Genomic DNA, 22066 nt, shown 5'->3' with positions numbered 1-22066 from the left:
AGCCAAGAAGCAAAATTAGTATCTAGGCTATGTCTTAAGAATCACCTTCAACCTTGCATGGGAAAAAAAAGTTAGGGAAAGAATGAAGAATAGACAGCGCTCAGTGATAGAAGGGGAAAAGTCTTTGTTTGTTTTTAAAGCAGCCATAAACTTCAGCTGTAACTTTAGAGTCATGTGCAGACTTATATTCATACTTAGACATTGTTTTGCTCACTTTCCAAAAAGTGTTTCTTGGCTGAATTTCAACTTACTGTTAGCTGTTTTGTTTTCTTTTTTTTTTTTTTAATTTTCAAGTCAGTATCCCATTGTGTCTACTGTCTTATTCACAGCAAGATATTTTTGCTCTGTACCTATTAAATAATTATTGTCCCACTTACTCTAATATAGGAGTTTTCAAACTTTAACCTGTACCCCCACCAAAGGTAAAACGTTGCTGCGTCTTGCCCACAGTGTTTCTGATTCAGTAAATCTGCAGCGGGTCCCAAGACTTTGTGTTTCTGGTACGGCCCCGGGTAATGCACATGTTGCTGACCGATAACCATGCTTCCAGACTTTGGGTACCACTGCTCTAGTATGTGAAAATGTAAATTGTTTTAACAGATTTTAAAGCAATTTCTGTTTTTCTATGTAAAAATCACAGAAATTTTGGAAATAGGCTTATAAATATAATGGTTTTGTTTTTAAAGCAATCAGAATAGAGTCGTATTGGAAGATTGTTAGCTTCCAGTACTTAAAAAAGAAGGTGGGAGGGGGTTTCAGGATGGGGGCACATGTACACCCATGACTGATTCATGTCAATGTGTGGCAAAAATCACTACAATATTATAAAGTAATTAGCCTCCAGCTAAAATAAATAAATTATTTTCTTAAAAAAATAGGAAAGAAAGAAAAAGAAGTCATTCTTACATAGCTCTTGAGTCCTTAGGGGAAATGATCCTTTGGCCAATTTTTTCATTTCTTTTAAACTGTGAGGCTAACTTAAAAAGATAAAATTCGAGGTAAGCCATCTCCTCTAGAGGTATGTTTATGTTTTGTTTGTGAGAAAATCACCTACGTATGTGAAGACCTTAATTTTTGAAGTTTGAGTGTTGTGTTAAGTGTTTTAAGTAAATGACTTTGTTTTTATATATCCCTATTGTTTATGTAATAGTTTGATATTTTCATAATATTATTTTTACATCATAAAAGTAAAAAAAAATTACCATAGAATTCATTCATAACCAGTTAACAATATTATTTTTAATTGTGAGAAAATAATTTGCATCACAAAGTATTTTGTATTCCCTAGAGTTTCAAGTTTATTCCAGAACACTAGGTTGCAAATTCACACTTTTAAATTCTGGCTCTGCTACTTATGACGCGGTGAGCATAGACTAATCATTAAACCATTCTGTGCCTCAGTTTCCAGTAAAGTGAGGGAAATGAAAGTGCCTATCTACCAGGGTAGCTGTGAGGATTCAATGAGAACTATTTTTGCTAAGAATACGAAAAAATATTTTTATCTTTTAGTTAATAAAAGGTAATTTTTTATTAGTTATTACATAACTACCAAAGTGGACAAATTTGTGGTATTTTTTTATATATATCAAATGGACAAAAACAGTCAAATACTGAAGTATTATCCATGTAGTCTTTGTGATCTTGTTAAATTTTTAAATATTTTGATGTAGTAAGCTTCATATTTTATCTTTTCTATCTCCATATAAACCAGAGGTCTTGAAATTCTATCATTCTGGCATCGATTTAGCCCCCAATGTTTGTTTGTTTGTTTTTTTGCTGTTGACAAAAGTCTGTGTCTTTCCATTACCTTGTATATGGCATCATATCAGAAATTGAGAGGTCCTTTATTATTCATTGAAGTTTTTCAGAAAACCCTAGAGATGCTCTTATATTTGTATATGCCTATAGTAGTTGCTGGCTAAAATTTGTATTAGGGTTGTTTTTAATGAGTTTAAAATACATGTAGTTATGTCTTCCCTAATATCTGTTTTTGAAAGCAAGTGACTTACCTGATTGTAAATATCTTGATCTTTAATGGATTGTAAATATCTTGATCTTTAATGGATTTACTTTATTTCATATTTTTATACACACACACACAGAAATATATACACACACACACATATACACATACCCAAAAAGTATGATTATGTACAGCAAAAGTCCATAGCACTGTTAAGCCTTTGAAAAATAAGTGTAAAAGCCATCTGACCACTCAAAAATAATTCTACTAATTTCTTCTAATCTTTAAATAGTTGCAATTCTTATAATATCTAAAACATAGCACTGGAATGTCAGCTAGTAATCCTGAAATATAATTTTGTGCCTATAACAAGATAGTTACTTGTCTTTATCTTATTTGTCTTAGGTAATTGTGCCTAAAAAGGTTAATATATTGATAAACCATATGTGCCTATATACAACTGTTTGCAAATCTTTTAAAATAGAATCAGAAGTTATTAACGGAAAACACAAATATTAGTGATGAGGGTAAAATAATATAAAATTTCTTCCTTTGTCAGTAATGGTCAATAATTAGTTTGATCTACAGACAAAAAGTACAAATTGTTTGTGGGTTGTTTAAAAAAAAGGGAAGGTGAAAAATACTAAATTGAATGATTAAAATAAAGCAATCTAAAGTTATTGTCACTAGATATGAACGTTAGAGAAAATGAAAAGTTTAATAGACTTATCCAGATCTATTAACAGAAAAATGGAATAGCAACTTCAGTAAAGTGTATCTTATTTATATATTTTATAGGAATAAGGCAATCAGAATTGACTTTTCTAAATTATGAATTTGTTTCTGCTTTTTGGCACCATATCTTAGAATGTGGTTCATCTGACGGTCACATGCCTGCTGGTCCCCTCCCTTGCTCTAAACATGAGATATTATCAAAGCTTACATATAGTAGCATAATAAACCCTACTGTACAACTTTTTAGAGTTTTATTTGATGTAAAAAGCTTATTTTTTAGTAATAGATTGTGTTTTCTGTGAACTGATAAAGGTTGGATAATCTGTTGACATTGGTGAAATGCCAGTAATAAATTTTATAGTTATATAGAACATAAGAACTCATTGGTATACAAAGTATTATATCTTCATGTTCCACTATCACTTAAAAGTTTATATATCCAATATAGGCATTATTACATGAAGAATCTTTCATTATTCTTAAAAAGTAAAAGTATAATTAAGGATGTATAAGTGAGGTAAAGTGAAGGTCTTTTAGAATTAAAGTCTAGAAGACAATAAAAGATTAAGCAACATTTATTTTAAAAAGAACATCTATATGATTACAAAGAAATGTTTGATATTATGTTTTGGTAAATTAGAAAATATTACACTATTTAACATTTGTTAGGTAAAATTAAGTTTTAGCACTTTCATAGTGCTAAGCTACACCAAAGTAAAGAGTTATATAGTAATGTATTATTATGATTATGAATTAAAGAGTTAAATAAAATCCTAGCATGCATCTTAAATCTCATTTATTTATTCATTTATCAGATTTTTTATTTTTAATCCTTAATATGTGTCTGATGCCATGCTGGGTGCTGGAGTTAAAAAATGAGTAAGACATGATCCCTATTCTCAACTCAGTCTATCCATGGGTCAGCAAACTATGGCCTGTAGGCCAAATTCAGCCTGTTGTATTTTTTTTGTATGACTTGTGAACTAAGAGCATATTGTGATTTCTTTCAGTCATTCAGTGACTGAAAGAAATCAAAAGGAAAATGATATTTTGTGACATATGAGAGCCATTTGAAATATGGATTTCAGTGTCCATAAGTGAAATTTTATTGGAACATAGCCACACTCCTTCATTGACCTATTGCCTATGGCTACAATAGCAGAATAGAATAGTTGAATGAAAATCAATTAGGCCTGCAAAGCCTAAAATATTTGCTGTCTGATCCTTTGCAGAAAAAGTTTCCCACCTCTGGTCTGTTAGATGAAAAACAGTCATCTTTATTCATGTTTTTAGCAGACTTTTAAAATTTATTTTTACCATTTGTTCTTTAGTAATTTGAAATGATGTTGAGTTTTATTTCTTAAATGTTTAATCTTGGAAGGAGCAAGGAAAGAACACTTTTCTTCCACAGTAAAGTGTATTGCCCCATTGTCTCAGTAGACAATAGAGAATAATAAAAATCAAAGATCCCTCATATAAATAATATATAAAATTTTGAAGTTTCAAAATTGATCAAATTATTGGATTTGTTAAACATTGTTTCACTATTAATTTTTCTTAGTAGTACCTCCTAAAAAGTGTCCTGATCAAATTTGTCATTATGAAGTAATCAGACAAAAGGAAGAATTACAAAATGTCAGGGAATTATAAATTTGATATAAAAGATATTCATTTAAAAGGGTTTTTGTGGTTCATTTTGGAAGTGAAGAGGCATCTGACAAAATGACTAACTCTGACAGTGATAAAATAATCTGGTACAAAGGATGAATTTCTAGGAAAAGATTATGAACTTCACAACACATATTTTGTTTATAGCTTGAAATGTTTATGTTTATTTGGAACAGATTGCTATCTAAGCCTTTCTACAAATATTTATATATTTTATAACTTTAGGTGTGAGTATACTATGACAGCTATCATAGTATGTGGTCATTAATCATTTCTTACATTGTAATGCTTAAAAAATAAGAATACTGTGTAAATAAAAGGAAAGAGACGTAATTGACCTGAGTTACTGAGTTAATTATTCTTAATTTGCTACAGTGCAAATTTACAGTTAAAAGTACCTCCTTATAGTTAATACTGAAATTTTAAAGATCAGAAGAACTCTTTTACATTATAGCAGAAGCATAGCAAAACATCATGTCCAATAATTTCTGTTTTTAAAAGAAAATTTGATCACTATTGCAGGTCATTTAAATTATATAGTTGCTTTCAAAGGCATATCAATATTCTCTAGAAGAGATTATTTCCCTAAAATATCATATACTGATACTGTAAAACTGTGTGAATATTTATTTTGTAATTCTAAAATTGTTATGACTAAGTAAAGTACCTATCATACATGGTAAAACTAAGAGTAACCATATTGTAATAAAATTTTGAGATTAAAATTTTTCTGTATAAATAGGATAACTAAACAATATGAAATTGGTAAGAAAGCAGAATACTAGAAACTTATATGGAAAACTTAAAAACCAGATTCAATAAAATATACTGTCCCTTTATGGTCAAATAAGGTTATATTTTACGGTTTTTGAAGGATCTCTTTTTCTTATTTTTTGAAATAGTTCTGGACGTGGGAATTATATTTTCATGTCTTACCTTTGTCTAAATATGTTGGGATGTAATGTCCCTTTCTCATATGATATATAATACTAACACTGTAGAGTCAGACAGACATGAAATTGAATCTTACTTCTACCACTAACTAATTATGAAATTAAAGCAAATTAAACTGTTCAAACTTCAGTTTACTCATCCACTCAGTTAGCTAATACATACCTCTCCAGGTTGTTTCTTCTAATAATTGAGATAATAAAAATAGTCAATGATAATAATTAGTAAATATATATAGCACTTACTATGTGTCAGGACCTATTTTAAACTCATTTAATTTTAATTCATTTAGTCTTCAAAACAACCATATGAGGCAGGTACTAACTAATGTTATATATATTTTAAATATGGAGAAACTGGGACAAAGCAATCAATTGACTTGCCCAGGGTTATCCAAACTAGTAAGTGACAATAATGCATGTAAAAGGATCTCGTGTAAAGCCTGGCATCTTTATAGATCCTCATTAAATGTCCTTTTTTTCCTTTACCTTTTTCTTCCACATTTAATTAATAATATTACCTGTTGCCTCTAATTTAATATGATAATCCCAAGTATTTCTGCTGCTAATCATTGTACTCTGATACCTGTTGTTAGCTATTAACATACCTGATGGATATGTCTAAAAATTAAGAATGTTAGTCAACATTTTCCCACTACTAGTTTAGGGCATGGGCAAATGAATGAGAATAAGAATGTCTATAGTTTATATTATATGTGGATTATGAGTGATTGCATTAAGTACCTCTCCTGATATCCTGTCTGAATCTATTTATTTTGTTCCTCTGTGAGTTTAAAATTTTTGGAATATGGCTTGAATTGGCCCAAATACGTAGCATTCAGGATAGTTGTTAGTAATAGTCCTTTTTATCTGGAGTCTATATTTATTGTGCATTATCAAATTTTGAGTAGCATATGTCTTGGAGCTTGGGCACATTTATGACCTACCAGTTTGCTAAAAAAAAAACATTTAGAGTCTTTGTTCAATTTAACAAGTATTTACCAAGCATCTTGGGCTTTATTGAATAAACGCTAAAATACTTGTATTCCTAAAATAGTCACCTGACAAATCAAAGTGATATAAACTTAGTACCAGAAATGTTCAGCCAATTTAGACCAAAAAAATTCTTTGAAGGGAAAGATTAAGAGAGAAGTGAGCAGTCAGTGAAATTTTTGTACAAGTAGAATTTAAGCTAAAATTGAAGGAGAGAAATATAACTTAGATTCAGAGAGAAGACATTACCAATGGGAGTAAGAAAGAAAGGGAAATTTATGATCAAGCTATGAGAAAGATAAAATTAAGAAAATCTTCCTGGCTAGAGCAGAGGATTCACTTTACAAAGAAGGATAGATAAACTGGAACTATGTTATTTTAATCTCTTTCTTAGAACAGCTAAATTCGTACTATCTCTGGAGATGAAAAACAGCAACAGAAAAAAAAAGAAAAGAAAAACAGCAACAGAGATTCCTTAGAAGCCAAAATTCATAGGACAACTATCAACAAATACATGCCATAAAATCATGTCATCGAGGCTTTCTAAAAGTAGATCCTTTTGAAAACTGGCACTTACTCAAATGTACATTCCCCAATAAGACTAACATCAGTATTTTTGAAGATTGTTTCTATGCCCTGGTTTTTGTTTTGTTTTTTGAAGTCCTGATGTAAGCTACAAACCTAGTACCATTATTTGTGTGTAAAATTTAAACTTCTGTGAAGCACCAAGTTCCAGTTTTGTCGTTCAGAAACCTTTTCAGTCAATACAATCCAGGGTTTCCCAGGTGGTGCCAGTGGTAAAGAACCCTCCTGCCAATGCAGGAGACCTAAGAGACTCAGGTTGAATCCCAGGGTCCAGAAGATCCCCTGGAGAAGGAAGTGGTAACCCACTCTAGTATTCTTGCTTGGAAAATCCATGGACAGAGGAGCTTGGCAAGCTACGGTCCAGCAGGCCACAAAGAGTTGGATACGACTGAACAACTTAGCACATAGCATGTATCTGATAATTAAGACATCGAGAAATTTTTTTTATCACAGATTTTTGCCAGTGCTGTGCCTTATCCTTGAGTTGGCCTAATGTTTTATATAAAAGTACTATATAATAATAGAGAAATCACAGTATCTCAAAGTTTGAGGAGAATTCAAAAGCCATTGTGTTAAAAGTCGTAACATGACCCTTTTATCATTCCCAGCCCTTGTGTGAACACCTCAATTGCATATTCTTTCACGTGAGAGTCCCTTGTTTGTGTAATTCTAATTACTTGAAAGTCCAAATATGCCCTCTTACCCAAGACATTTACCCTCTGTTTTATTTATATATTAAAAGGAAAAGCTCCTTAGTATAATTATCCCAGTTTAAAAGTAACTGGTATGTATAACATTAGACAATTTAGATGATTAGAGCAATAGGTGACGTTGCATTTAAAAATCATGTTGTTAGTCCCCTATTCCACATAGCAACACTGCAGAGTGAAGTGAACATTGCTTTTTGAGGTGAGGATTTAGGAATTTCAAGCATAAGGCAAAAGGAAACATTTCATATGTGAAGAACCCATAAATGAAATCCTGTCTTCATTTTTCCCATAAGTACATTTCTTAATTGCATGCTTACTCTGCATCAGAATGTGTTCTCAGCTTTTAGGGGGTCCTGATGGGGGAAAGAGATTAATCATATCAGTAAGCATACGAGTACAAATATACTTTTTATGGTAAATTCTATGTCTAATTAAAGCTTTCACTAGAAAAGTAGCGTTGCTCATATAACTGTTTGTGAGGCAGCATAACATAGTGGTTAATAGCTCAGACTACTTGAATTTGAATCCTGGATTCACCTCTTACTAGCGTGTAACCTTTCACAACTTGCTTTACTCAGTTTTCTTATGTGCAAAATGGAGAAAATAAGAGTACCTACCTCATAGGGTAGTTATATTATGTGGGTTAATGTAAGTAAAACACCAAAAGCAACGTTTGTTCACTACACAGATATTTCCTATTATTATCAATAATCTAAATCAAAAGAACTTTAGCTTACAAAGTTAGAAGATAATGTTTGAGTAAGTATTGAAAGAATTTCTCTCTGGGGAAAAAATCGAGCAAGATAGGGCCTAAGGTATACATAGAATAGTTGTGGGAAAGGAAAAAGCAGCAGAGATGACATGCTAAATGTTTATTTTTACCTTGAATTCATCAGATAAAACCTTGAAATCAGTGTTCCAATTCACCATTTTACAATCTACTCCCATAAAATGAACAGAGGCCAGCATACCAGGATAGTTCTATAAAATATATACTAAGACATTGACAAGAAAACATCATTAAATATTTAGCAAATATTAATATAAAATACTAAAAGTGTGTTTATCTAGAGAAATAGTTTCAGGAATGAGGATTTCAGAAATTTCCTTTCTTATTGTCTGAAATCAAGAATGTGAATTCATCTTCCTTTATTAAATCTTCATCCATGAAACAGACTTAATGTCGCTTTTCAGACAAAATGTAATATGATGACTTGTATCTGTCAAGTCTTCTGAGCTTCTTAGAATTATATCACTGAATTAGAGCAGAATATGGAGAAGGCCATGGCAGCCCACTCCGGTACTCTTGTCTGGAAAATCCCATGGACGGAGGAGCCTGGTAGGCTGCAGTCCATGGGGTCTCTACGAGTCGGGCATGACTAAGCGACTTCACTTTGACTTTTCACTTTCACTCATTGGAGATGGAAATGGCAACCCACTCCAGTGTTCTTCCCTGGAGAATCCCAGGGACGGTGGAGCCTGGTGGACTGCCGTCTATGGGGTTGCACAAAGTTGGACACGACTGAAGCGACTTAGCACCAGTAGCAGCAGGAGAGCAGAATATCTGTGACTTCGTGTTATTGCCATGCCTAAAAGGAAACTGGCAGGGAGGAAGAAAATGGACTCAAATAACTAAATAAATTTTTGCAATTATTCTGGTAATTTTACGAGTATTATTTCCTCATACTGGAACTTGGGAAGACCATGGCTGCTATTAAAGACTGGCAGGCGAATATCCAACAGAGGGAGTAACCATTTCAGAAAATCTTAATAACAGGCACACAACTGAGAATTTACAGGAAGAATCCAAGTTCCTTTAAAAGGTGCTGAGAAGATAGAAGCAGTAAAGTTGTTGGAAGTATGATATTTGAGAATGAATTGTTACCAGTTTCTCAGAGAGAGAGAAACAGACATCAAATATCAAAGGCAACAATGCAGAAGAAGCAATTGATTGTGCTGGAAGGACCAATTAATAAGAGGCAATATATTATAATGTTCTGTGAAGAGAGCATTATAGTGATGAATGTCATTAGGGTAATTTAAGTGTTTGTCCCCCACCGCTTCACTCCTTCCTGTAAGTTTGATTGCAGCATATGATATGTTACTCTTGCATGTAATAGTCCTCAGGGTGAAACTTTATAAGAGGAGAAGAAAGGTCAGTTTTGATTAGAAGGTGATTTTCAATAGTTTAAAAAATTTTTTTAATGCTTTTAAATGCTTTTCTACAAATTTGAAGCAATGACAAAATAACTTAGTTTTGAATATTGTATAAAAATGGGACTTCCTTGGTGGTCCAGTGGTTAAGACTCCCCACTTCCAATGCAGGGGGCACGGGTTAGATCCTTGTTCAGGGAACTAAGACCCCACATGCTGTGCAGCATGGCCGTAAGAAAAATGCGATCTTATCATAATGTTTCCCACACTCTCAAAGATTCAACACTGTAATTTATAGGAGACCTAAATTATAAAAGAGGACACTTTAGTATAACCCTGTTGATGAGATTCAAAGAGATTACATTATACTAATTTCCCACTGTTGTTAAACGTGATATTTAGAGGTTTGGCTAATTATGTGATATGCATACTTTGATATGAGTTCTATTGGTGGGTCCCATTTATTTCCCTTTCTCATATATTTCCTTTTTAGTATTTTTCAAGGCTTACGTATACTGTATCCTGTCCCTTAAGATGGGACTGCTCTGTGGGGTGATGAATGAATATCACCATCAGTATTAAATATTAATAATTAGAGGAATGAGAGATCTGTTTTTATATAATACTGAAAGCCAATCCTAATATAAATGCACCTTCCCTCATGGGTGTATCTTGTGAAATAGTAGCAGCAATAGTAAAAATAATGCTCTAGTTTAACATTGTTCAAACTTCAGTTGTTACTGTTTGCCTTCTGAATATAAGATACCTTAGAAGAGGGATCGGCAAACTTATTCCTTAGAGGAAGTAAATATTTAGAGTTTATAAATATTTTAGGCTTTGTGGGCTTTGTAGTCTCTGTCATAACAACTTAACTATGCCAGCCTGTCACAGAAGCTGCTATATGATGATATCAATAAATGGGCCCTGCTGTGCCCCTAATAAAACTTTATTTATGGATGCTAAAATTGGCTTTCTCTTAATTTTCACATGTCATGAAGTATTACTCTTCTTTTGAGTTTTTTTTAAATCATCTAAACATTTGAAGATTACCGTTAGATTGCAGGGCATGCGAAAAAACAAGTGGCAGCAAGATTTGTCCCATTGGCTATGGTTAGCCAACCTCTATTTTAGAACATTCCTACCTACTGTCTACACACATCTCTGTATTATTCAAAAGCTCATAAGTATGTAAGAGTGTTCAGAGAATTTAAGCCAAAACATTTCAGAAGAATTTTCTGAGAATTTAATAAGAAAAAGGAGTTGCCCTATAGAAATTAACACTTGTTAGATTCAAATATGTTGAGTGCTTACCATGTAGATACCAGGTCTTTAACTTGGGCAGTTAGAAGAATGGACTTGCCATTTACTGAAATGGGGAAGACTGTGGGAAGAGTAGGTTTGAGGAGGAAGATCAGGAGATTTACTTTGGTCATAGAAATTTCTAACTGCCTCTAGATATCCAAATGGTGATGTTAAGCTGGCAGTTAGATATGTGCATCTGGAGTTGAGAGAAGTCTGGGCTAGAGATACTATTTTTTTTTAGAGTCATCAACATCTTAATGGAATTGAAATTCATGACAACTGATGAGATCATTAAGGTATTTAGTAATACTACTATTTATTTTATTACTACCCCTGCTTCCTTTCTCATCCACTTTCAAAGAGGTAGGTAGTTTCTAGAAACCTGGCCCCTCTGCTCACTCACAAAGGGTGGAAGGGATCCCACTGAACAGGAACTTGGCCTATACGGGAAGGACTGTTAGTTGGCCATCTTGAAATTTTGCCATGGTGTAAAGATAAGAGTGAATTTTCCCAAGTACCTCCTTGCTGGAAACTGTTTGCACTGGAGGTAAGTGTGAAAGGGGAGGTTGTGGGGATTGAGGGGGTGAGGGCTTCCTAAACCTTTCCCAGACCTCAGGAGTGGCTTGATTCTGAGGAAGGGAGAAGGTTCAGACTGGTTCCTATTTCCCCGAACCAGTTTGTACAGCCCTAAATTTGACCTGCTTTCCTCAAACTGGGAGTCAGAAATCCCTTTTCTCTTCTGTTTTTCTGCTGCAGAAATTCCCAACATTCCCATTTTGTGGGCTCCAGAAAGGGGTAAGCGAAGACTTCAATCCCAGCCAACCATTTCCAGATTAATAATTTTTAGTGTTTTGATTTATTTTATCATCATAAAAAATGCTTGGACCCATTTATCCCATTTGTTTAATTTCCTTGTGAATTGTTATGTATCTCTGTTCTAGGGTCATTTCGTATCCCTGGGCAATAGAGTTCAGATCCATCTGCTCTCTCCTTTTATGTGCTATTTCTCTTGTGGATTCTCATGTGCAGCTTATTGACGACTATTTCCTAGATGGAAGACACTCCATTCAGGAGACTGCTTCACTCTTAATCTCATCTTTTCCTGAATGGTGTTTTGTTCCCCTGCTGACAGCTTTCACTACCCTACCCAACTGCTTCTGATGATCTGTCATCGCTTCTCTGCTGTTCTGTCTTCCTGTTTGACTGCCTTTGATTTTTTGTCTCTACTTTTTGCCCCCATTACTTATCTGCTGAATGATTTGCGTTCTTCACTCACTGGTGCTTTGTCCATCAGCAAATGGCCTGGTACTCCATATTCATCTGCTATTTTAGCATTTTTAGACTGCCCAGCATTGTTTATCTGCTCTCCTACCATTCTCCTCTACCGTGGCCTTCCAAGTGCTGTGCTGTCTGTCTGCCTGATCTTGCCCTACCCAGTCTATGCCTGTAATATTATAAATAGATTCGGATTGTTTAACACTTCTGTTACCTATCTCCACTTGCCTTGTGCCACTAAGTTGGACTGCTGACCGGATATGCTTGACTACTGTTCTTCTCTACCTATTTGCTGCACATGGCTGCCCAATTATTTGACTTGAGACTTTGCATCGCCTATGTACTCAGCCTTGCAGCTTGCTGTTTGCAACTTGCTGTTTGGTCCATATTGCCTCCTTTATACTTCTGTGCTAAATCACTGGTGTTGCTCATCTGTTGTTTTGTAATCCTAATCAGATTTTATTTCCAAGAGAAGTGTTGCCTACTTATTGTCCAAACATATTTTAGCAATGGAAAATCTTTTACTATTTAAGTCCAGTCCAATTTACTCCTCAACTGACTTAAATTCACTACCACCATCCTTTCTGCTTTTTTATACAACTCCACATTCTTCCTTCTATTTAGGAATAGATTTTTCTTTCTAAATCATTTATCATCTTTGTTTCAGTTGCCTTTTCATCTCACATACTATGTGCTTTTTGTTCCTTGTATGTGGGATCTATCAGTAATTTTCCATATACTAAATTTGTTTTCTAATTTGTTTTCCCTGATTGTTTCAGGGCTTCATGAGGATAAATTGCTCCTATTACTTTTATCCTTTCTAGTTAAGACCAGAATGATTTTTTGAAACTTTAAAGTACCGTCTCTAAAGATAATACATTTGATTGTCTTACAGTTCTTTGTAGGTGAGACTAAAGTAACTCTCCACTCTGCTCCATTTTTCCTGAGAATGTCGTTTCTCCATGATTTACATGCTATCACTTAGAGATCCTTCTGATGTATTTATCTTTTCCTCCTAAATTTTAGATTATCTTTTCTTGTGTGTAGGTAAACTTTTAAATTGATATTAGTATTTGGCATCTAGAAAAAATTGAAATAAAAATTATCTGCATGTAAAGCTTATTGTCTTATTCCTTTATATTTAAATGAATGACAAGATCAGACAAGAAGTAGAAAAGAATTGTGAAATTTTCAGTTTCAAGAATCTAAGGAGATTTAAATTGGGGAGTGTTTACATGCATGCATGTGTGTGTATGTAGAGTTGAAGTGTTCTATGTGCGTATGTATCCACATCATTGTGCATGAAGTGCGGAAAATGCTGAGTATCCATATTAAATTTTACTTTTCAAAAAATGAGAGGGAAAAGGAATAGGGGGAAACTAAAAAGAGAGTGATAAACAGGGAATAGAGAAAAAGGTATGGATAGTTGGTTCTTCTTCTCCTTTTTGTTTTCTTTTAGTAATAGAGGTAAGATTAATGTGAATCAAAGGACTGCTTTAGGATATCAAGAAAATTATTTCAGTAGATCTTTTTATTGTATAAAATACACAAAACGTAAATTTTACTATTTTAATCATTTTTAAGGTTATAATTCAGTGGCATTAAATACTTTCACTATTCTGTATAGCCATCACCACTATAGATTTCTAGAACTTTTTCAAAATCCCAAATAGAAACTCTGTACATTAAACAGTAATTCCCCATTCCTCCTTTCCACAACCCCTGGTAACCTCTATTTTACTTTCTGTCTCTGAATTTGCCCATTTCAGGTACCTCATGTAAGTGGAATCATACAATTTTTGTCCTTCTCTATCTGACTTATTTCACTTAGCATATTTTCAGGTTCATTCATGTTGTAGCATATATCACACATTCATTCATTTTAAAATAATATTCCATTGTGTATATATACATTAGCTTATCTCTTCATCTGCCAAGGGACACTTGAGCTGTTTTCATCTTTTGACTATTAATACCACTATGAACATTGTTGTGCAAGTACCTTTTTTCTTTTTTTTTTTTTTTTTTTTGTCTTTTCACCTTTTGGGTATTTACTTAGAAGTGAATTCAGTAGCATTTAATACTTTTGTCTAAGGAGAAATTAAATTAGTAGCAAAGACATCAAGGAAACTACATCATTTACATGATGCAACATTAGCATGAAAACAAGTCCAAGATACTTCATTATGAGTAGAAGAAATTATAAACTTTTAGAAAGGCCACAGAAGACCAAGTGAGATTTAGAAGACCCTCTGTTGTAAGAATAAAAGGGAGAAAAAATTGAAATAACCCAGATGTTGGAGGTTTGAGGAAAGCAAAAGTGCTTCTGGAGAAAGTTGAACTTAAAAAATATTTGAAATGAAATAATGCAGACTTTAAAAGAAGAGAAGAGATAAGTGTTTGAAAGGCAAGGTTTAAAGTTAATGGAACTGAGATGAGGCAACCAGGTTATATGTATAGGAACCAGTAATGGGAACAGGAATTCAGTTCCATTCAGCTGCTCAGTCATGTCCAATTCTTTGTGACCCCATGGAGTGCAGCATACCAGGCTTGCCTGTCCATTACCAACTCCCAGAGCTTGCTCAAACTCATGTCCATCAAGTTGGTGATGCCATCCAACCATCTCATCCTCTGTTGTACCCTTTTCCTCCTGCCTTCAGTCTTTCCCAGCATCAGGGTCTTTTCAAATGAGTCAGTTCTTCGCATCAGGCGGCCAAAATATTGGTGCTTCAGCTTCAGCATCAGTCCTTCCAATGAATATTCAGGACTGATTTCCTTTAGGATAGACTGGTTGAATCTCCTTGCAGTCCAAGGGAATCTAAAGAGTCTTCTCCAACACCACAGTTCAGAAGCATCAGTTAATTCTTCAGCACTCAGTTTCTTTATGGTCAACCCTAACATCCATATGACTACTGGAAAAACCATAGCTTCAACTAGACAGACCTTTGTTGGCAAAGTAATGTCTCTGCTTTTTAATCTGCTGTTTAGGTTTGTCATAGCTTTTCTTCCATGGAGAAAACAAGCAAACGTCTTTTAATTTCATTTCAATTTAGTGGTCTTCAATTTGAATGCCTAACTTTCTACCTAAATTGAACTCTGCATCATAGTGTCTTAGACCTTAAAGGAGTTACAAAGATTGGAATGGATTGTTCTTTGTCATCAAGGGGTTTAAAACTAGAGTAGTTAAAAATGCACTAATGATGGGTTTAAGAAAAAATACTTTCAGTCCTTTAAATGGTAATGTTTTCCCTTGTTAACTTAATAAATTTTTGGTGATTTTAGCCAAGGTTCCTCATCTAAATTATCAAACACAGAAAGTGATTTGAGTGACTGTTGTCTCAGTTCTCTCAAGGGTCATGTGTAAACTAGTACTATTTTATTTGAATAAGAGAGAAATTAATTCAGTACATCTAACAGTTCTCTCAGAATCTATTGAAAAAGGCTTAACTCTGTGCTATACAGCCGATTAGGTGTCTGTAACACAAAACGCCTTGCTCTCAAGGAACTTAGTTTCCAAAAGAGGGGAAAAGGCATTTGGCAAAACATGCATTTCTAATATCATCCACAAGTTTTTGTTATTTTCTTCTAATTATTCAGGGAAAATGTTTGTAGTCAGAGTGATTGCATATGAGGGAATCCTTTTGTCTCTTACAAGCATTATTGATTCAGGATTAAGAATGTCTCTATTTAATATCTTGTCACAGCTAAAGGATTCTGGTAATAGTTTAAATGCCAATAAGAATCTCTTTAATTTTAAAACTGTAGGGCATTCAGTAACAGATTAGTGATTTGGTAGCTGTTAATACACATGGTTACCTAAAACCAAATTTATTGGTTTTATAGTGAAAAATAGAGAATAGCTAGATAAATAGATAATTAGTGTTCAAGAGGTTGTTCTTGAATTAATTGCAAGAACAATGAGGGATTACCTCTGCAGATACAACTGTATACTAACGCAGAAAATGTTTGTTAATTTAATTTATTCTCACTGTCAACTAAAGCTCACTTGAATTCTGGGTGTCAGGAATTTCAGTTGATATTCATAGTTTTCTTTATGGATTTGATTAAGTAGTCATTTGAACTTGGAATTTATTTTTCCTCCCTAACTTGATATGTGCCTTCAAACTTGAAAGCAATTATTTTCTTTCCTATTGGTCAGTACTTCAGTAATTCCTTTAAAGTAATCTCTTTAAAGTGCTACACTTAAGATAAGTTTTAGTAACCTGTTTTTTCTCCCAACCCCTGATGTCCTACTAAAGTTATTTATTTTGACAATACAGCTATGGGAAGATCAAAGTTCACATGTCAGGAGAAAAGCAGTAAAATAGAAATAACATCCAGATTTAACTTTTTTTTTTTAACAATGATGAACAATTTTAAAAGATTCTGCTTTACTTGTATTCATTCTGAAAAATATATTTAATGAAAAAAATAGATATTTTAAAGTATAAGATCTGGAGTAAAGGAAAATATGACTAAATCATTTTATTAAGCTTGTTTTATTAGTAATAAATATAGTTTTTTCTTTTGTGACATCTGAAATTCTGTTTTTATTTTGAGAAAAGCTTCAATTGGAGTTAAAGTTGTTTAATATATTTCTTTGGTAAAGGTTAACCTAAAAAGGCAATATTTCTGTCATACCTTTATTGGACTTCAAGTTCTTTTTATATTTAATAAGATCTAAATGTCTTTGCAATCAGGAGACTCTTTGTAGGCAACTACTCCTAACAAGCAAGTTGTCATATAATTTTTCTTTTTCATATTTTTCCTTTCTCTCTTAAAGAACAGTAGATCATATTCAGTACCTTGCAAAGGAAGATGTAGCTTCCTTATGCGAGCATTCTGTGGAGGAAGTTTCACTCCTTCAGTTTTGAATACCAGCAATGACAATAGCAGGCGCTAATAACCAGTCTCTGAAACCCTTTCTCTCTTTTTCTCCCCTTGTCTCCTACATCAAGTATTTCTTGTCTTACTGACAAGAACTAACACAATACATGTGTAGCACAGAAGATCTAGTGAGGTGAGAGAGAACATTGAGCGAAGTCAGTTGCCTCAGATACAGAAACTGTTTGTTGCAAAGCTTCTTCATGTACGTTTAATAGTATGTAATTCCATAAATATCAAAATCAATACCTGAAAAGTTCACTAGTTAGATACATGGATATTTATAAAATACAAACCACTGAAGACTTTTGTATTTATCTCTGAATGCTTTTAGATTTCTTATAATGTTTAGTATTATTGAAGAAATAGAAATTATTTTCCATCAGCAGCATAAAAACATTTTAGATGTTCAGGAATCAATTTTTCTTTAGTTTATTCATAACTATATTAGAGTAATAGATGTTTTCTTACTATGCATTCAGAGGTAATAATCTCATTATAGAGATCTTGAACAAATGTTCTAAAAGAAAATATCTCTTACAAATTAAATTCTTTTCTCATTCCACAACTGGATGCCCTCTGGTCAAAATTAAGATCAATCTTAAAAGAAGAGTAGAATGTAAAAGCCTTTTTAGATGTCCTGTTTCTCATGATGATTAATATCTTAAAAGAAAACTTAAGACCATCTGTAGAAAGCTCTTATTTTATTTACCGGAAACTCTGTCTTCAGATTTCATAGTTCCTGGTTTGTGTTAGAATGTTTAGGACCACAGCATTTTGCATATTACAGGTGTTTAATAAGAGCATAAAACGGTGACTTTTTACTAAAGTTGTTGTTTAGTTGCTAAGTCTTGTCTGACTCTTAGTGACCCCGTGGACTGTAGCCCACCAGGCTCTTCTGTCCATGAGACTTCCCAGGCAAGAATACTGGAGTGGATTGCCATTTCCTTCTCCAGGGAATCTTCCCGACCCCAGGATCACACCTGTGTCTCCTGCATTGCAGGCAGATCCAGGCTGAGCCACCAAGGAAGCTTAATATAAAGATGAGATTTAAATGAAAAAATATATGGTTATTTGAGATTCAGTTCAGTTCAGTCCAGTCGCTCAGTCGTGTCTGACTCTTTGCGACCCCATGAATCGCAGCACGCCAGGCCTCCCTGTCCATCACCAACTCCCGGAGTCTTCTACCCAAACCCACGCCCATCGAGTCGGTGATGCCATCCAGCCATCTCATCCTCTGTCGTCCCCTTCTCCTCCTGCCCCCAATCCCTCCCAGCTTAGGAAAAGGCAAATGTTTTTATGACTTAAATGCTTTTTATTAATACCTGTAATTTTTTTCTGAATATAGATTTCTAAATATATTTTAATTTGGTACTTTGAAATACTTTCCCACTTTGGAAAAACTTGGCCCAGTAAAAGAACATACCCTCTGAGGCATATCCTGTCAAAGGACATATAAACTCCCCAAGCACAAGTAAGGCAGCAGAACCATTCATTAATAGGTGGAATGAAAAGATGACTGCTAGAACTGTCAAATACAAAATGTAAGACAGAGAAGACTTAGGTGACCATTCTTATTTGTTGCTCATATTAGGGGAATTTGTTTAGGACAAATACTAAACCAGAAAGGATGCAGACACAGCAGAAGTATATCAAACTGTCACCGGAAATCCAGGGTTAACTAGTGGATGATGAAATATCTGAAGAACAAAGACATATTTGCAAAGATAAAAATATAACAAAAGATCATCATTTATGAATGAACAAATGGGGAGAAAATGGGACTCTAAGAAATAAGAAAATAAAAGTTAAAATTTTTACATCTGAGGACAGATATAACAGCAGATTGGAGCAGTAGAAGAACAAATTAGCATACTGAAATATGTACCTGAGGAAATTATCTCATATCAGAACTATCACATAGAGAGATGTTGTAATGGAAAAAATAGAGAAATAGGGCATGGAGAGTGAAATGAAAGGTCCAAAATATATTATATCAAAACCCCCCAAAGGAGAGAATGGAGGAAAGACCATGATTTAAAGAGACGATGTCTGTAAATTTACAGAACTGATTAAAAAAACAGTAATCTACAGATCCTGAAGATATAATGTATCTCAAGAAGAATAAATGAAATAAATCAATGCCTAACCACATAAAAGTAAAACTTTAGAAACAAAACAGACAATCTTAAAACTAGCCAGAGAGAAAGGACAGATCACTTACATAGGAATGACAGCAGGCTTTTAAACAGCATTGGAATAAAGCAGATAATAGAATATATCTTAAAAGTATTAATGAGTTATATTGGAAATTATTTTATACAGGTTTTCATTTTGTGACCTACATGTGTGAAGTATCTATTTTGAGGTTCATTTGTTCTTAATAAACTTGTTCTAAAATTTGGATAGAGAATAGTTAGATACTTAATAAAGCGCATATGTGGGCTAAAATGAACATCAAAGTAGCACTGAAAGAGGCAGTGTTGTATTGGCCAACCCAATAAATGAGCAGCTTCAGGAGTGTCTATGTGTATATTTTTGTGTATGTTGTCTACATGTCGGTAGAAATGGTTATATCTGCTGCTCATTCTTGACTAGGTGATGGGATTTGCTTAGTGCAGTCTCAGCTGGTAAAGAATCTGCCTGCAATGTGGGAGACCTGGGTTCGATCCCTGAGTTGGAAGATCCCCTGGAGAAGGAAAAAATTACTCACTCCAGTATTCTGGCCTGGAGAGTTCCATGGACTGTAAAGGCCCTGGGGTTGCAAAGAGTCAGACACGACTCAGCGACTTTCACTTCACTTCACTTCAGTAGACAGAACTAACTTCTTCCTTCCTATTCCAGTGGCTGCCCTAATAAAGTCAACTATTCAGTTGCCTATAACCCTAACCTTAAGAACTCAACTCCAGTCCTGAGACATGTACTTGTGTGTATACACCCATATACATTATCCTCAGTTTTATGAAGTATGTTTGTTTAAGGATAGACTCTATTTTGACTTCTAAATCTCAGACTTGAAGGAAATATAGGCGGTTTTGGATAGTTAACTACGTTATTCTAAGTACCATAGTCTGGATGTTCTGAAAAAAACTGGGGATCTTCACAGCTTAAATTAAAGATCCTGATTATAAGATGTCAGCCCAAAGTTCCATACTGAAAAAAAAAATGTACATGTGTGTATGTATATAGCTGTGTGTGTATACAAGGGTACACTCACATGTAAATTATGATTCCTTGGGAGAATCTCATAGGATAAAATATTTTATGTTTCAAATTAAGGGTAGATATAAGAGCTATTATTTAACTTTTTAAGAACTTTTTATTTTTATGATCTTTTTTTCCATTCCTACGGTTTAGTTTTTTCATTTGCATAGGATAGCTGCACATCTTTTTAGAACAGTTTTTCAAAATTGGGCGCCTCATTATTTTTAAGTCCTTTGTTAAGAGATTTTTTTTCCATTATAATAAAGGTAAATATTTTTCTTCTAACATATCAATTTTATTTAATAAATAATGTCTTCCAGGTTGTAAGTCACTGAATTATTCATTTCTCATTCTTTCTTTTCTGAGACTTTTGTAGATTTTTCTGCTATAAAGTATAATAATTATTTGTTTTAAGTGATTATGATAAGTATTAGAAGTAGAGCATTAATTTGAGTTGAGTCAAATGTTGGCTGTTTGTGTTCCCCTGTTTTACAGCATCCTGGATCTTAGTCCGTGCTGACCTCTTGTCAGGCTGATGTTGCCTTTACAGCCTTAATTTGTAATTTATGGTTGTTACAGAAATTTTAAAACATTATATTTATTTGTTTGGCTTATCAGTTTGAATAATTTATTTACCACAAGTAGTTATGGATACTTACTTAGGTTTTCCATCTTTGCTTAAGTATATAATTACATTGCTGTTTTTTGTTGGCCTTTGGGTGAAAACATAAATGCAGAAGGTGCTGTTAGTTCTTCTTTCTTCAAAATACATCTATAATCTTCTCACAGTCTTTTCCCAATTTACTTTGGAGGTTTTATGGTAATGTCCAAGGCTATATTCCTGGTAATTGGTATCTCTAAAACTGCTGTTTCTTGATAAATCTTTATTAAGTTTTCAAGATTATTGCTGGCATATTGCATTCTTCAAACATCTTCTGGTAATTCACACACATTCGAAAACAAACTTGCCTGTAACTTCTACTCCATACTGCTTCTGAGAGAACTGTTCAGTTTTCACACTTTGACTGTAGTACGTAATAGCAACTTGCACAACATAGGTAACGTTAGATTTGTGTTTTAGTACAAATCTCAGCATTCAACATTTGTTAAGCACTTGCTACATGTTAGGAATGATACTATGCATTTTTATATTCTGTAGCATTTAAGCAAAGTACAAAGACCCTTCCTATATCTGTACAGGGTGTAGTGCTTTTTAAACTGAAAGCACATAGTAATTAGATTTAATGGATTAATTTCAGAATTGGAGTCTACAAGCCTGAGTTTTATTGATTTACTGTGTGGCTTTGCATTATTCATTAAATTTATTAGTGAGTCTGTTTCTTCTCTTACAAAAAGATAATAAAGTATCTCTTCATATTATGTAGTATAGGGATCTGTTAAGTATTTAAATAGAGAATATCTGTAGATGTTTTGTAAGAAAGGCATCATAAATAAAACCTTCTGATGTGAATATTTCTCCTATTATTGAATTATATTGCTTAGTAATAGTATTCCTTTTTATGTTTTCAGTGTAGTGAGTAAGAGAAATAAGAGCTTTTACATGGCATTATAAATTTATGTTGTATTAATGTATAATGTTATCTATCATACTAGCATTAAAAATATTATGACATCCTTTTAGT

The 22066-nt window shown here is 33.5% G+C and overlaps 1 protein-coding gene across 8 annotated transcripts in view; it reads left to right on the top strand.

Moving 5' to 3' along the window:
- Positions 1–22066, top strand: part of GPHN (gephyrin) — a 524395-nt gene that overhangs the window by 223302 nt on the left and 279027 nt on the right. The window lies entirely within an intron of this gene.

This window comes from Cervus elaphus, chromosome 12, assembly GCF_910594005.1.
Source record: "Cervus elaphus chromosome 12, mCerEla1.1, whole genome shotgun sequence".
Lineage (NCBI taxonomy): Eukaryota > Metazoa > Chordata > Mammalia > Artiodactyla > Cervidae > Cervus > Cervus elaphus.
Note: the sequence above shows the minus strand (reverse complement) of the source record. Positions and strands in the feature narration are given on the sequence as shown.